Source organism: Xenopus tropicalis, chromosome 7 (genome assembly GCF_000004195.4).
Source record: "Xenopus tropicalis strain Nigerian chromosome 7, UCB_Xtro_10.0, whole genome shotgun sequence".
NCBI lineage: Eukaryota > Metazoa > Chordata > Amphibia > Anura > Pipidae > Xenopus > Xenopus tropicalis.
The window spans coordinates 111,620,154-111,636,438 of NC_030683.2; the positions used below are offsets into that span (position 1 = coordinate 111,620,154).

At 44.4% G+C, this 16,285-nt stretch overlaps 1 long non-coding RNA gene across 1 annotated transcript; it reads left to right on the forward strand.

Annotated features, from left to right (window-relative positions):
- The first annotated feature begins 5,006 nt into the window (after positions 1 to 5,006).
- LOC116412436 lies at positions 5,007 to 11,651 on the forward strand. Its single transcript, XR_004223696.1, has 3 exons — positions 5,007 to 5,096; positions 11,223 to 11,367; positions 11,463 to 11,651. It is a non-coding gene; the product is annotated as an uncharacterized LOC116412436 (long non-coding RNA).
- The last annotated feature ends 4,634 nt before the right edge of the window (positions 11,652 to 16,285 follow it).

Genomic DNA, 16,285 nt, shown 5'->3' on the forward strand with positions numbered 1-16,285 from the left:
AAGCTGTGTAAAGACATGTATTGTACATAATGGGTGTCACCTAAAGTAGAATGTTTGCCATTTACCAAAAGAGAGGAGAACAGGGAAACATTTCATACTGTTGATATATTTCTTATCTTCAACCTTAAGGCTAATGCAAGATGGGGCTGATTCTTGGCATGCAGATAAATACAGGCAAAGAATCAGCCCCTACGATTGCATGAGCTATTCCTTGTGCCTGCACCCAGAGCCACTGCATTGGTAGTGTTCAGACACATGGAGCACATTTCAGCTCAGCAGCTGAGAATCAGCCCCATATGACATTAGCTTAAAAAGTTTAATGAGGCAGCTGATTGATACAATAGATGTTATTGATCTGGAAAAAAATTAATACACCAAGGGTGCCCAACATATATTGGCCCTCGGTGTATTACCCTTTCCTCCTTTAATAGAGAGTTTGGATCCTAAAGTTCTATGTGATGTAAGCACTTGTAACTTCCCCTTGGGTGGCCATACGCATTAAGATCCACTTGTTTGGCGAGGTCACAATATAAGCAGATCTTTCTTTCAATATGCCCAACTAAGGTGGGCAATATCAGGTTAATGAGTTGATGCGGTCCTGATGGGAAAATAAAACCTGCCCAATGAAGACCTGGACCATTTTTGGCAATATATTGGTTGGGGAGGCCCATCAGGGGTCCATATACATGGGCAGATAAGCTGCCAAATTGGTCTGAATGACTCAAATCAGCAGATTAAATCAGCCCATGTAAGGCTACCTTAACCTCTGCAGAAAAGTCAACTTGGCCCACAGCAGAAACGTCTGTATTGAAGTATTTCTCCTCAAGTTGTAGGTTTGGGGGCATGTGTACCCAGACCCCACATATATATATAGGTGAGCTCTTCTACTTTATAACTTTATAACTACTTTTTCCCTCCCCTGTTTTTGTTATACTTTATACAGCATTGCCTCATATATCTGTAATCTTATCTGAGTTTTCAGGGGGCCTGAACAAATGTTGGCCCTCAGAGGTGGTCTGAAGCAAGAAAAAAAGTCTTAAATTCACTGCTTAAATGTGTTTGAGAAAGTGGCATAAATGGTAAGGCTAGCCTTTACTTTAAATATACCTTTAATATGCTTAAATCTCCATAATTATAGAAATAAAACCCAAACTATCAATTTCGGTAAATCACAGTTCTTGAATTCTAGGACACTATTTAGGGAAGTACCTAGGGAAATTCCTAACACTGGTTGCTTATGCTGGCTTGTAACAGGAAGCTATAATCACAATATTTAACATGCAATATTTATATTTTTATATTTGTGTGCTGAGATATCATTAGTAAAGGCAGGACCAAAGCAATTTGTGGATTCTGCAATTTAAAAGGCATGGTGACCCAATTTAAGGTTCTTCAGCTCTTCCCAGAAGCTATTATCACCACTGCAACTAGAAGCACCATCTCTCCCTACTATACCTGCTATCCCACAGCCACAGTCCCTTCCCAGAGGCTATTATCCCACTGCTACTATAGGAACCATCTCTCCCTACTACACCTGCTATCCCAAAGCCACAGTCCCTTCCCAGAGGCTATTATCCCACTGCTACTATAGGCACCATCTCTCCCTACTATACCTGCTATCCCACAGCCACAGTCCCTTCCCAGAGGCTATTATCCCACTGCTACTATAGGCACCATCTCTCCCTACTATACCTGCTATCCCACAGCCACAGTCCCTTCCCAGAGGCTATTATCCCACTGCTACTATAGGCACCATCTCTCCCTATTATACCTGCTATCCCACAGCCACAGTCCCTTCCCAGAGGCTATTATCCCCCCACTGCTACTATAGGCACCATCTCTCCCTACTATACCTGCTATCCCACAGCCACAGTCCCTTCCCAGAGGCTATTATCCCCCCACTGCTACTATAGGCACCATCTCTCCCTACTATACCTGCTATCCCACAGCCACAGTCCCTTCCCAGAAGCTATTATCCCCCCACTGCTACTATAGGCACCATCTCTCCCTACTATACCTGCTATCCCACAGCCCCAGTCCCTTCCCAGAGGCTATTATCCCCCCACTGCTACTATAGGCACCATCTCTCCCTACTATACCTGCTATCCCACAGCCACAGTCCCTTCCCAGAGGCTATTATCTCCCCACTGCTACTATAGGCACCATCTCTCCCTACTATACCTGCTATCGCACAGCCCCAGTCCCTTCCCAGAGGCTATTATCCCACTGCTACTATAGGCACCATCTCTCCCTACTATACCTGCTATCCCACAGCCACAGTCACTTCCCAGGGGCTATTATCCCCCCACTGTTACTATAGGCACCATCTCTCCCTACTATACCTGCTATCCCACAGCCACAGTCCCTTTCCAGAGGCTATTATCCCCCCACTGCTAAAATCAGATTCTCGAGTATGGAACCAGGTTTACAGGAGACATCAGGACAGCTAGGCTGACCTGATAGGGAACTGAAGACTGTCTTTGCTTGTGTGACTGCAGGGCTGCGATTTGTTATCCCCCTCCTACTGTGCTTCTGAGACAGTTAGGACACACTCACTCCTCATTTGAAGCACAGGCAGGGACCTGAGAGAATCTATAGGGAGCTCCAATAAAGGGCAATTTTAATAAAAAATGTTCAGTTTTAGGTCAAAGTGAAACAGCACCATATATAATTCATAATTGCCTGCAAGATGAGAGGCTTTTTTGTTTATCCTATATGTCTCCTTTGAGATGGAGAACATTTCATAAAAGTTAAATGCTTTTCCTGTGGAATCACATCACCCCTGGACCTCTGTAATCCTGTGTCTAAGAGCAACCTATGAGTCTGCTGTCTGTACTTTTCCACTGCTGAAATGATACACCTCCCAGAATTTGTTCAACAATATCTTAACTGTATCTTTCAGTGTGCCAATTAATCTTCTAAAAATATGAATTTTGTGAATAAACTTCAGTGTAGAAAAACAAGAAAACAAATAGATGAGTTGACATGTCTGAAAATGTACAGTAGTCAAAAAATAAGTCATCTTCCCCTAATGAAATTCTGGTACAAATAGAGGACCTTTCTGAGATTCCAAACCTAAAAGCCCCAAAGCCATATTAATCCTTTCTGTCTAGCAACATGTTGCAAGCCCAGAATCCTTCCCAACACAACACAGCATAAATAGAATCTTACGTTGCCAAACCCCCATACATTATTCCAAACCTAAACAATCTTAACCTCATACAGCACTATGTAATTATAACTCAATGTCCATACAGCACTCCCACAGAACACAATTCTCTAACCACTACAGATAGATCACCAGGTATCCCAGACCCTCATATGTTTCACACTCACGTGTCCTGATCTCTCACATGTTGTAGTCTCATATTCCGTAAACCCACCCAAAGTAGCAGTCTTAGGGCCACTATCATCTCCACAGCCCTATGGTTGTAGCTGGAGAATACTGGACCTTTAATGAGCAGCCCAACTGGTGAACTCCAGGGAATGCAATTGTTGGGCAGGCACATGCATACGAAAGGCAGGCACATTCCCCAGCTCACACGAGCAAAGTCTGCCAAATTTCTTGCAACCCACAAAAAACTAACTGCTGATTGGGTGACTATAACTGGGGCAAAAACTGCACCTCATGACCCACTGATTAACGTATACAGGGAGCCTTCTAAGGGCAGGGGTACACAGGGAGATTAGTAGCTCCACGCCAAATCTTGGTTGTCGCGGGCGACTAATCTCCTTGCAATGCCATCCCACCGGCTAGAATGTAAATCACCGGTGGAATGGCATACGCTTTGCTGCAATGTCCCGCAGTCGCCTGAAGTTTCCTCTCAAGGCCACTTCGGGTGACTGTGGGACATCACAGCGACGCGTATGCCATCCCACTGGTGACTTACATTCTAGCCGGTGGGATGGCATTGTGGGGGGAATAGTCGCCCGCGACAACCAAGATTTGTCGCTGAGCAACTAATCTCCCCGTGTACCACATGGAGCTACTTGTAGCAGCTACTTGTCGTGGCTACTAAAATATTTCACCTCGGTGAGTTGGTGCTCTCGACAAACTACAACCCATGGTGAAAATCAATCAGATTAACTTTATTCAAATTTTACATAGTAAAAATGTATAAATAAACCATAAATCAATTGAGTAAATAGTTCATACATTAATAGTAAATCAATTCATAACAACAAAAGGGGGAGTTAGAACTCTAGTTAGAATTTAGGCCAGTTTATACAGTTAAAACAAATCTATAGAGTCCCAAATGTACTCCCAAATCCCTATTTCTAATCATATAGCTATAACATGATTCTATCTGAAAACCAACATGTTTTCTATTAAAATTAAATTCTAAAATTCATTGGATAGAGCGAAACTCAGAATTCATTAGCTAAAAGGACTCACAATAGTTCATGTATGTAATACATAGGTTTAGCAGAGGCAATTCCCAGTATTGTCTATTGCAGGGAATTTTCTGGCAATTAGTAGCTGTGACAAGAAGCTGCTACTAAGTAGCTCTGTGTGTCTTTACCCTTAGTTGTACACACTGATCTATCAACAGAACTCTTTAGAAAAGCCCCATAAACCCTTTCACTTTAGCAATAAAATAGTCCTACAATAAGCAATTGTGGTTATACTGAAATTCAAAAGAAGAGAAAACAGTAGAAAAAGAAAGTTCCCGTGCAATTACAAGAATAAATAAATAGCAGAATATTATTATGCGCAGTTACTGGGACATCACGTTACTTTTACAATTATATTTATACCCCGCACCACCCAGCAGGGAGGGGAAAGTGCATATTATGCCCCAGCTGCCTAATATAATGTGCCCTATACAGGCTACACAGTAACATTGCTCCCCCTGCTGCCCTATAGTATTAGCCCCAATAGCCCAGAGCATTCAGCGCTCACCTGCAGCCTCCCCGCTCCCAGTCTGATGTGTACTGCCGCCACGTGTGCAGCCCCCCTGGCCCCTCCCCCTAATGGCCCCTCCCCTCCTGGCCACGCCCCCGGAATGTGTGCTCTGTTTTCCCTTGTCTGTGACAGTCTGGCAAACTGGGGTGAGGAGATGGCGATGTGCTACTGGGGCGTCTCTGGCATTCAGGTTCTGTTCCGTTCAATTCTGCCCATAAACTGACACTGAGTCTGAGCTAAATGTGTTTGCTACATTAGTGTGAGGCTACAGAGCTTATGGCCCCTTTTCCCAGTCTGGAAAAAGAGGAATAAGGAGCTGTTACTCATGGGGTAGGGAGGGAGCGTCTTTAATGCGTTTAAAGGGCAGGGACACCATGCTATAGGCTGTTGTGGGGGGCACCATAGGTAGGCACATTAAGTAGGGAGGTCCAATATAATTGCACACATTTCCCAGGTAAATTGCTGCTGCCTGTGTCTGGAAATGGGTCGTCTCCTCCGCTTCTCTCAGAGCCTCTGTCTCTTTACGCCATCCACACCCACTGCGCTCTCTCGTCTTAAACCTTTCTATCTCGCTGCTCCTTACCTCTGGAACTCTATCCCTGAATCCCTCCATCTTAAACCTTTCTATCTCACTGCCCCTTACCTCTGGAACTCTATCCCTGAATCCCTCCATCTTAAACCTTTCTGTCTCACTGCCCCTTACCTCTGGAACTCTATCCCTGAATCCCTCCATCTTAAACCTTTCTGTCTCACTGCCCCTTACCTCTGGAACTCTATCCCTGAATCCCTCCATCTTAAACCTTTCTATCTCACTGCTCCTTCCCTCTGGAACTCTATCCCTGAATCCCTCCATCTTAAACCTTTCTATCTCACTGCCCCTTACCTCTGGAACTCTATCCCTGAATCCCTCCATCTTAAACCTTTCTGTCTCACTGCCCCTTACCTCTGGAACTCTATCCCTGAATCCCTCCATCTTAAACCTTTCTATCTCACTGCTCCTTCCCTCTGGAACTCTATCCCTGAATCCCTCCATCTTAAACCTTTCTGTCTCACTGCCCCTTCCCTCTGGAACTCTATCCCTGAATCCCTCCATCTTAAACCTTTCTATCTCACTGCCCCTTACCTCTGGAACTCTATCCCTGAATCCCTCCATCTTAAACCTTTCTATCTCGCTGCTCCTTACCTCTGGAACTCTATCCCTGAATCCCTCCATCTTAAACCTTTCTATCTCACTGCCCCTTCCCTCTGGAACTCTATCCCTGAATCCCTCCATCTTAAACCTTTCTATCTCACTGCCCCTTCCCTCTGGAACTCTATCCCTGAATCCCTCCATCTTAAACCTTTCTATCTCACTGCCCCTTACCTCTGGAACTCTATCCCTGAATCCCTCCGTCTTAAACCTTTCTATCTCGCTGCTCCTTACCTCTGGAACTCTATCCCTGAATCCCTCCGTCTTAAACCTTTCTATCTCGCTGCTCCTTACCTCTGGAACTCTATCCCTGAATCCCTCCGTCTTAAACCTTTCTATCTCGCTGCTCCTTACCTCTGGAACTCTATCCCTGAATCCCTCCATCTTAAACCTTTCTATCTCGCTGCTCCTTACCTCTGGAACTCTATCCCTGAATCCCTCCATCTTAAACCTTTCTATCTCGCTGCTCCTTACCTCTGGAACTCTATCCCTGAATCCCTCCATCTTAAACCTTTCTATCTCACTGCCCCTTACCTTCTATCCCTGAATCCCTCCATCTTAAACCTTTCTATCTCGCTGCCCCTTACCTCTGGAACTCTATCCCTGAATCCCTCCATCTTAAACCTTTCTATCTCACTGCTCCTTCCCTCTGGAACTCTATCCCTGAATCCCTCCATCTTAAACCTTTCTATCTCACTGCCCCTTACCTCTGGAACTCTATCCCTGAATCCCTCTGTCTTAAACCTTTCTATCTCACTGCTCCTTACCTTCTATCCCTGAATCCCTCCATCTTAAACCTTTCTATCTCACTGCCCCTTCCCTCTGGAACTCTATCCCTGAATCCCTCCATCTTAAACCTTTCTATCTCACGGCTCCTTCCCTCTGGAACTCTATCCCTGAATCCCTCCATCTTAAACCTTTCTATCTCACTGCCCCTTACCTCTGGAACTCTATCCCTGAATCCCTCCGTCTTAAACCTTTCTATCTCACTGCTCCTTACCTTCTATCCCTGAATCCCTCCATCTTAAACCTTTCTATCTCACTGCCCCTTACCTCTGGAACTCTATCCCTGAATCCCTCCGTCTTAAACCTTTCTATCTCACTGCTCCTTACCTTCTATCCCTGAATCCCTCCATCTTAAACCTTTCTATCTCACTGCTCCTTACCTTCTATCCCTGAATCCCTCCATCTTAAACCTTTCTATCTCACTGCCCCTTACCTCTGGAACTCTATCCCTGAATCCCTCCATCTTAAACCTTTCTATCTCACTGCTCCTTCCCTCTGGAACTCTATCCCTGAATCCCTCCATCTTAAACCTTTCTATCTCGCTGCCCCTTACCTCTGGAACTCTATCCCTGAATCCCTCCATCTTAAACCTTTCTATCTCGCTGCCCCTTACCTCTGGAACTCTATCCCTGAATCCCTCCATCTTAAACCTTTCTATCTCGCTGCCCCTTACCTCTGGAACTCTATCCCTGAATCCCTCCATCTTAAACCTTTCTATCTCACTGCCCCTTCCCTCTGGAACTCTATCCCTGAATCCCTCCATCTTAAACCTTTCTATCTCACTGCCCCTTCCCTCTGGAACTCTATCCCTGAATCCCTCCATCTTAAACCTTTCTATCTCACTGCCCCTTACCTCTGGAACTCTATCCCTGAATCCCTCCATCTTAAACCTTTCTATCTCGCTGCCCCTTACCTCTGAAACTCTATCCCTGAATCCCTCTGTCTTAAACCTTTCTATCTCGCTGCCCCTTACCTCTGGAACTCTATCCCTGAATCCCTCCATCTTAAACCTTTCTATCTCACTGCCCCTTACCTCTGGAACTCTATCCCTGAATCCCTCCATCTTAAACCTTTCTATCTCACTGCTCCTTACCTCTGGAACTCTATCCCTGAATCCCTCTGTCTTAAACCTTTCTATCTCACTGCCCCTTACCTCTGGAACTCTATCCCTGAATCCCTCCGTCTTAAACCTTTCTATCTCGCTGCTCCTTCCCTCTGGAACTCTATCCCTGAATCCCTCCGTCTTAAACCTTTATATCTTGCTGCCCCTTCCCTCTGGAACACTATCCCTGAATCCCTTTATTCTTAAACCTTTCTATCTCGCTGCCCCTTACCTCTGGAACTCTATCCCTGAATCCCTCCATCTTAAACCTTTCTATCTCGCTGCTCCTTCCCTCTGGAACTCTATCCCTTAATCCCTCCATCTTAAACCTTTCTATCTCGCTGCTCCTTCCCTCTGGAACTCTATCCCTGAATCCCTCCGTCTTAAACCTTTCTATCTCGCTGCCCCTTACCTCTGGAACTCTATCCCTGAATCCCTCCGTCTTAAACCTTTCTATCTTGCTGCTCCTTCCCTCTGGAACTCTATCCCTGAATCCCTCCATCTTAAACCTTTCTATCTCACTGCCCCTTACCTCTGGAACTCTATCCCTGAATCCCTCCGTCTTAAACCTTTCTATCTCGCTGCTCCTTCCCTCTGGAACTCTATCCCTGAATCCCTCCTTCTTAAACCTTTCTATCTCGCTGCTCCTTATCTCTGGAACTCTATCCCTGAATCCCTCCGTAGGGAACACTCACTCACTCTCTTTAAGAAAAAGCTCAGCTGTTACCTTCTGGAGCACTAAAACATTATTTTGCCCAGTCCTGCGCTTAAGGGCATATGCCCATACCTGGTGCACTCTTACCTTCCAATTTGTGCCTGTATGTTACCCAACCACTTAGGCCAATGCCAGATGAGGCATAGGGTGGATATTTTCGACAATCGGAAAAGCGTTTGCTGAAAATTCTGGAAACTTTAGGAGTAGAGGAATATTGTACTTCACTCAAAACCTGTGCTTTGGAGCTACCATTCCCAGCATCCCCTGTGACACCCAGTGACACTAAAGCAATGTGTATTTGGTGTTCCTTATTTACTTGTTGCTAGTTTTTAACTTTTGACCATTTATTGTTGACCTTTAACTGCTGACATTTTGTTGCTAGGGTCCCACTCAAACTAGTGTAGGGGATCAGAGAACTCTGTTCCCTGTTTCTCAGTCTGTGACATAATCCAGCCTAGCTACAGACTGGGGAGGAACCCGATTGGCTGGATGCAGCAGTGAACCTCTGGGAGGAGGTGTGCTTAAGGTTTTGGAACCAAAATTCTAGGGGCGGGCCCAGCAGTTTATAAAGGGAGCCCCTGCTGTTGTTTGCCAGAGTTGAAAGAGAGATCCAGAGTGAGCAGCTAGTACAAACTGTAATTCAGACTGCAAAGAGAGAAGTCTGCTGGGCTGCCAGTGATTACAGAGTCCTCTGTGGAATCTCTGTGTGTGTCCCCTGGTGATAACAGGTATTGTTCGTTTGCCTGCTACATGGGAGCAGCCACCTTTCCATAGGGGAAGGTACTCAGGGGCAGGTAGCGCTACCTGGGGGGACTTAAGAGCTCTTGGGGAAGGGACTGAACTGATTTAAGGGTTGGGGTCTATCCGGATCCAAGTTGGGATTGGGCACCTACAGATACTGTGCCAGGAGCGGATAGACTGCTCAAGTTCCTCAGGACAGGAAATTTGTTTTACTTTCTATTTCAACAGTTACATAAAGTTTGATATTGCTGCAAAACTGTGTGTGATTATTCCTAGTTCCTCAGTGTCCACTAGGTGGAGGCACTGCGCTAAATCCCAGTTCCCAGTATCTATAATCACAGAGTACAAAGAAATCTGTATCAAACATATATACAGCCCAAGAAAGGGTTACACTAGCAATGTTAAAAGCCTCAGCACTAGAGTGGATGATGGGTAAGAGAGGCTGGAGTAAAAAAGACAATTTGCAAAGATCAGAAGAATAAATGTTTTGCTTTCTGGTTCTTTGGTTTATGGCTGCTTTATGGGCACTGATCAGAGCAGACACACTTGGAGCAAATGTTTTCTTTTTCTGGTTGTGTGCAACCAATTATTATATAATTTGTATAGCGTACCCCCCTATTGTAAAGTGTAAAGGATAGGAAGTGTCACTGAGGAGCCCACAAGGCAATGCACTAATTTACAACACGTGGTACATTGTTTTTGTAATGTGACATTACTAAGCACAGTTAATACATATGTTAGCAGTTACCGTGTAGCTCTCTGACCTGTATAAAAGCTTTAATATTGTCAAGGAAATGTCATGGAAGTGCTGAGGTTACACTGTGGCAAGCAAGATTATATTAGTTCGGCATCAGTGCGCTATAGAGCTGTTTGTGCTTTTCCTGCCTCATAACGCCATCTAGTCGAAGGTTTTAGGTAACGCAAGGATAATTCATAACCAGCATTTAGTATGGCAGCAATTTTATATTATAGCAAACAAAAAAATTCACAGCTGCACTCACCTTAGGCAATTTTCTGTGGTGCAAAGCCTCCTAGACGTATGGCAATACCCCAACAATGTATAGAACAAAGCAGAAATAGAGACTGCATTTATAATGTCAATGTACCACAAAAAATCAACGTTTTGGGGGGGCACTCCCTCGCTTCATCAGGATAACCACACAGTGCAAGTTTTGAGTGCAGTATCTATTTCTGCTTTGTCCTCGCAATTTTATATTACCAATAATGTCAATAAAGAGGGCTTTTTATCAATGTCTAATCCTTGGTTATCATTAAACCTTCCTGTAAAGGTCCCCCCATACACGGGCCGATTCTAGCTGCCTATATCGGTCCCTTAGATTGATTCGTATATGGGCACTACCGACGGGCCTGCCCGACCGATATGTGGCCTAGAATCAGCTAGATCTCGATCGAGCAGGTTAAAAAATCTAGTCAGATCGGGGACCACATCGGCTCATTGATGCGGTCCCCGGGCCGACTTTGCCTATACCTGGATTCTCCCGATTTTCCACCCATAGGTGGGGATATCGGGAGAAGATCCGCTCACTTGGCGACATCGCCAAGCGACATCGACCTGTGTATGGGGACCTTAAGGCCTGATGAAAATACCTCTGTAAACCTTCACTTGGAGATCGTGTTTGATGCAAAGAAAAGAACAAAGAGCAGCAGCTAAGCTTACACACCTATAATACCACAGCAGTATCTCCTGCACTAAGCACTTTGACGCCTGAAACAATGTTTTGGGTAAAAGTCCCACTTACTAAGTTCTAACTTCTGCCTGCAGATCAGGAAGCGAACATGGAAACAAAGCTGCACATCTTGTTAGACCTTTCCTGAAAATGGTTCCTTGCACCCATAGACGGAGCACCAGATATGAGGAGATAGGAGTATATGATGGAATGTGGATGAGCCACGTGGCTTCTAACGAGGTATTTATTACCCTAACCCTCATAAGGAATTAGAAACACTGTAATTATTTGTAACCTAACAAGTATTCTTTACCGGGATACTTTTTGCTTTACAGGTGTTTCAATTACTGGACTTTATACCTCTTGGATTTCTATATAAGGACTTTTTCACCTGGACTTTATCATTTGGAACACAGGGGTTGGGTGTTGCAATTTTTCACTTGAAATAAACACGCAGGGATAAACCCGCTTGCATTGTACCTGTTGTGCCGGGCAAATTCTTCATATCCTGTAATTGAGGGTGCCGACCCTCTAGACCGAGCACAAGGTCATTAAAATAAGAGGTACAGGTGTGCTGGTGGAACCCTCCTATGAATCATTACAAGTAGAATAAGATACATAACATAGGATGGCAGAAAATAAAAATAGGTTAACATAAAATATGGCAGAAAAGAATAAAATGAAATGCAATGGCTGCTGTTAAATGTCACCACCAAAGGTAAGGAAGTGAAATGGGACTGGTCCATGTAGTTTGAGATTAGTTAAATTAATATAGGATAGAAAAACCTAGATGATTTAATTAGATGGATAGAATAGTAGTAGTGGAAAGCAAAGCAGAACAGAAGAAATTAGATAAATGTAATAAGATGGATAGATATAGTGAGATATAAGCTAGAATAGTTATAGTGGAAGTTAATATAGGAATACAGATAAAATATTGAGTTTTTGGGGCCAAATGTTAAGAGAAAGATTATTTCTCTATCTCAGGTATCAATTCTTCAAATTGTTTGACCACGCCCACCTTTGTGGCCACGCCCCAATTAACACACCCCATTTTTTTCTAAAATTGCTCCTTTTATATAGTTGGAATGGTGAGATCAGACACAAATGTGCTATATCCTCATACTGTACTATTTAAGGAAAACAATATAACAACTCCTACATATAAAATACAAATATAGAGAGAAGGCAGTCAGTTATAAGTGAGTTATAATTTTGTACCAGTTTTGCCCCCCCATACACAGTGCCCCCAATGGCCCAATAGACAGTGTCCCCCATACACAGTGCTCCCATAGACAGTACCCACCATACACAGTGCCCCCATACACAGTGCCCTAAAGACAGTACCCGCATAAACAGTGCCCCCATAGACAGTTCCCCCCCCATACACAGTGCCCCGAATGGCCCAATATACAGTACCCTCCATACACAGTGCCCCCATAGACAGTACCCCCATACACAGTGCCCCCAATGGCCCAATATACAGTGCCCCCCATAGACAGTACCCCCCATACATAGTGCCCCCCATTGCCCCCATACACAGTACCCCCCCATAGAAAGTGCCCAGATAGAAAGTGCCCCCATAGACAGTACTATGCTGGGAGTAGCAATTCTGGGAGTAGCAATACTGGGAGTTGCAATGCTGGGAGTTGCAATGCTGGGAGTTGCAATGCTGGGAGTTGCAATGCTGGTAGTTGCAATGCTGGGAGTTGCAATGCTGGGAGTAGCAATGCTGGGAGTAGCAATGCTGGGAGTTGCATTGCTGAGATTAGCAATGCTGGGAGTAGCAATGCTGGGAGTAGCAATGCTGGGAGTAGCAATGCTGGGAGTTGCATTGCTGGGATTAGCAATGCTGGGAGTTGCAATGCTGGGAGTAGCAATGCTGGGAGTTGCAATGCTGGGAGTAGCAATGCTGGGAGTTGCAATGCTGGGAGTTGCAATGCTGGGAGTTGCAATGCTGGGAGTAGCAATGCTGGGAGTTGCAATGCTGGGAGGAGCAATGCTGGGAGTAGCAATGCTGGGAGTTGCAATGCTGGGAGTAGCAATGCTGGGAGTTGCAATGCTGGGAGTAGCAATGCTGGGAGTAGCAATGCTGGGAGTTGCAATGCTGGGAGTAGCAATGCTGGGAGTTGCAATGCTGGGAGTAGCAATGCTGGGAGTTGCAATGCTGGGAGTAGCAATGCTGGGAGTTGCAATGCTGGGAGTAGCAATGCTGGGAGTTGCAATGCTGGGAGTTTAAATGCTGGGAGTAGCAATGCTGGGAGTAGCAATGCTGGGAGTTGCAATGCTGGGAGTTGCAATGCTGGGAGTTGCAATGCTGGGAGTTTAAATGCTGGGAGTAGCAATGCTGGGAGTTGCAATGCTGGGAGTTGCACTTTAGCAATAGTCGCAGAGCAAGAGGTTGGCCATTATTATGGCGAGTTTTGAAATTTCCTTTTTTTCAACCCCCTCCTTCTAGTGCAGGATTTGGGCTTCCATCATCAACAGCCTTACAGATATAGCAAAACATTGTTATAATATCCACCCTAGTACAACTGTAGGGGTATCCAGGGCAGGAATTCAGCGAGCACCCCAAACCTCCCCGCCATGTCGGGTCTCCCTATCCATTGCCTGGGGCACCCAGGGGGGTGGCAGAGCAACCAATTGGGAATCCCTGCTTTATACTGAACCCTCCAGCCCAATGAAAAGCTCTATGCAGGCAAATGCTAGTTGCCAGAAGTAGTGGGGCCTGTGAGCACCCCTCCACGTGATTAATGGTTATAGAGATAGAAAGAATATAAAGCTGTATAAAAATGATACAGGTTGCCATAAAATGTGCCAAATGGTCACTTTGAAATGGAACTGTAAGGCCTATAGGCGGATTTTCAATAAGGCTAGAGGCTAAGTCTCCCCAAACTTGCTTGGCATCTTAAAAGAAACAAAAAAACCTCACTCTCTTTCTGCACTGTCCTGCAAATCTTCTGTTCCTGCAAGCTCCGTTCGTACACTCATACTATCCACTCATACTATACGCAGGTACTATACACAGTTACTATACACTCATGCTATACACTCATACTATACGCAGGTACTATACACAGTTACTATACACTCATACTATAGGCAGGTACTATACACTCATACTATACACTCATACTATACGCAGGTACTATACACAGTTACTATACACTCATACTATAGGCAGGTACTATACACTCATACTATACACTCATACTATACGCAGGTACTATACACAGTTACTAAACACTCATGCTATACGCAGGTACTATACACAGGTTCTATACACTCATACGCAGGTACTATACACAGGTACTATACACTCATACTATAGGCAGGTACTATACACTCATACTATACACTCATATTATACGCAGGTACTATACACAGTTACTAAACACTCATGCTATACGCAGGTACTATACACAGGTTCTATACACTCATACGCAGGTACTATACACAGGTACTATGCACTCATACTATACGCAGGTACTATACACAGGTACTATACACTCATACTATAGGCAGGTACTATACACTCATACTATACACTCATACTATACGCAGGTACTATACACAGTTACTATACACTCATGCTATACGCAGGTACTATACACAGGTACTATGCACTCATACTATACGCAGGTACTATACACAGGTTCTATACACTCATACTATACGCAGGTACTATGCACAGGTTCTATACACTCATACCATACGCAGGTACTATACACAGGTATTATACACTCATACTATACGCAGGTACTATACACAGGTACTATACACTCATACTATACACAGGTACTATATACTCAAACTATACGCAGGTACTATGCACAGGTACTATACACTCATACTATACACAGGTACTATACGCAGGTACTATACACAGTTACTATACACTCATGCTATACGCAGGTACTATACACAGGTACTATACACTCATACTATACGCAGGTACTATACACAGGTTCTATACACTCATACTATACGCAGGTACTATACACAGGTATTATACACTCATACTATACGCAGGTACTACACACAGGTACTATACACTCAAACTATACGCAGGTACTATACACTCATACTATATACACAGGGACTATACACGGGTACTATACGCGGGTACAATACGTGGGTACAATCGCAATGCGATCGCATCGCATCTGCTGCTTGTACTGCTTCCTGCTTCCCCCCTGAGCCGCCTCCTACCTACTTCCTTCAGACGGCTGCAGCATGGAGGAGCTGGGAAACGATCTGATCTTCAGGACAGGTAAGTGTGACTTTATTTTTGTTTATACACACTTTTACACACACTTACATACATTTATACACATTTATACACACATACAACACAATTTAGCACAGGTTTTTTTTTTTTTTATTTTTTTTTATTTTCCCCACTTTGCACACTTATATACACTCATATACACTCATATACACTCATATACACACTGTCACACAACTTTTACATGTGCACATGTATACACAAACTCCCAAAAACTTTTTTTTTCATTTTACTTCTTTTTTTTTTTTTTTTTATTTCCCCCAAAAACTGTTTATTTTGACAGCGTGACTATTGGATCAGATATTCTGACCACTAATTATGCTGTTGTGTGACTTATTTTGTTGTTTCATTGATTTGCACATTTTTATCCCTATATAAGTATTCCTGATCAGTTTTTAGCGTAGCTTTGCCATGTGTAACTTTGGTGTACAAAAATAACTTTACCTATTTTGAATTCATCAGAATGTGTACTTTCCAAAAATATATGGTTTTCTGGGGGTCCCTGTGTAGTTTGGGGGTTTTACTCAGGGGCGTTTGGGCCCCTCTTGCCGCCTGAGGCGGCTCCTGGATGCCGCCCCCCGCTCCCCAGCTCTTACCTCTCCAGCGCAGGAGCGGGTCCGGGGGCGGTCTTATCGCTAGTGCAGAGAGCGCAAATGTTTAAAAACCGGAAATTTGGCTTTTAAAGTTACCAGGAGCGGCTTTTTGCCGCCCCTTGTAACTGGGGCGCTTCTGCCGCCTGAGGCGAGTTTCTCAACTCGCCTCATGGCAGAAGTGCCCCTGGTCTTACTGCATATAATAGGCCGTCAGGGGGCTCTGTGTGCAAAAGCTGAGCTGGCAGGCGAGAAATCCTTATGCGCTATTTTCATTTTG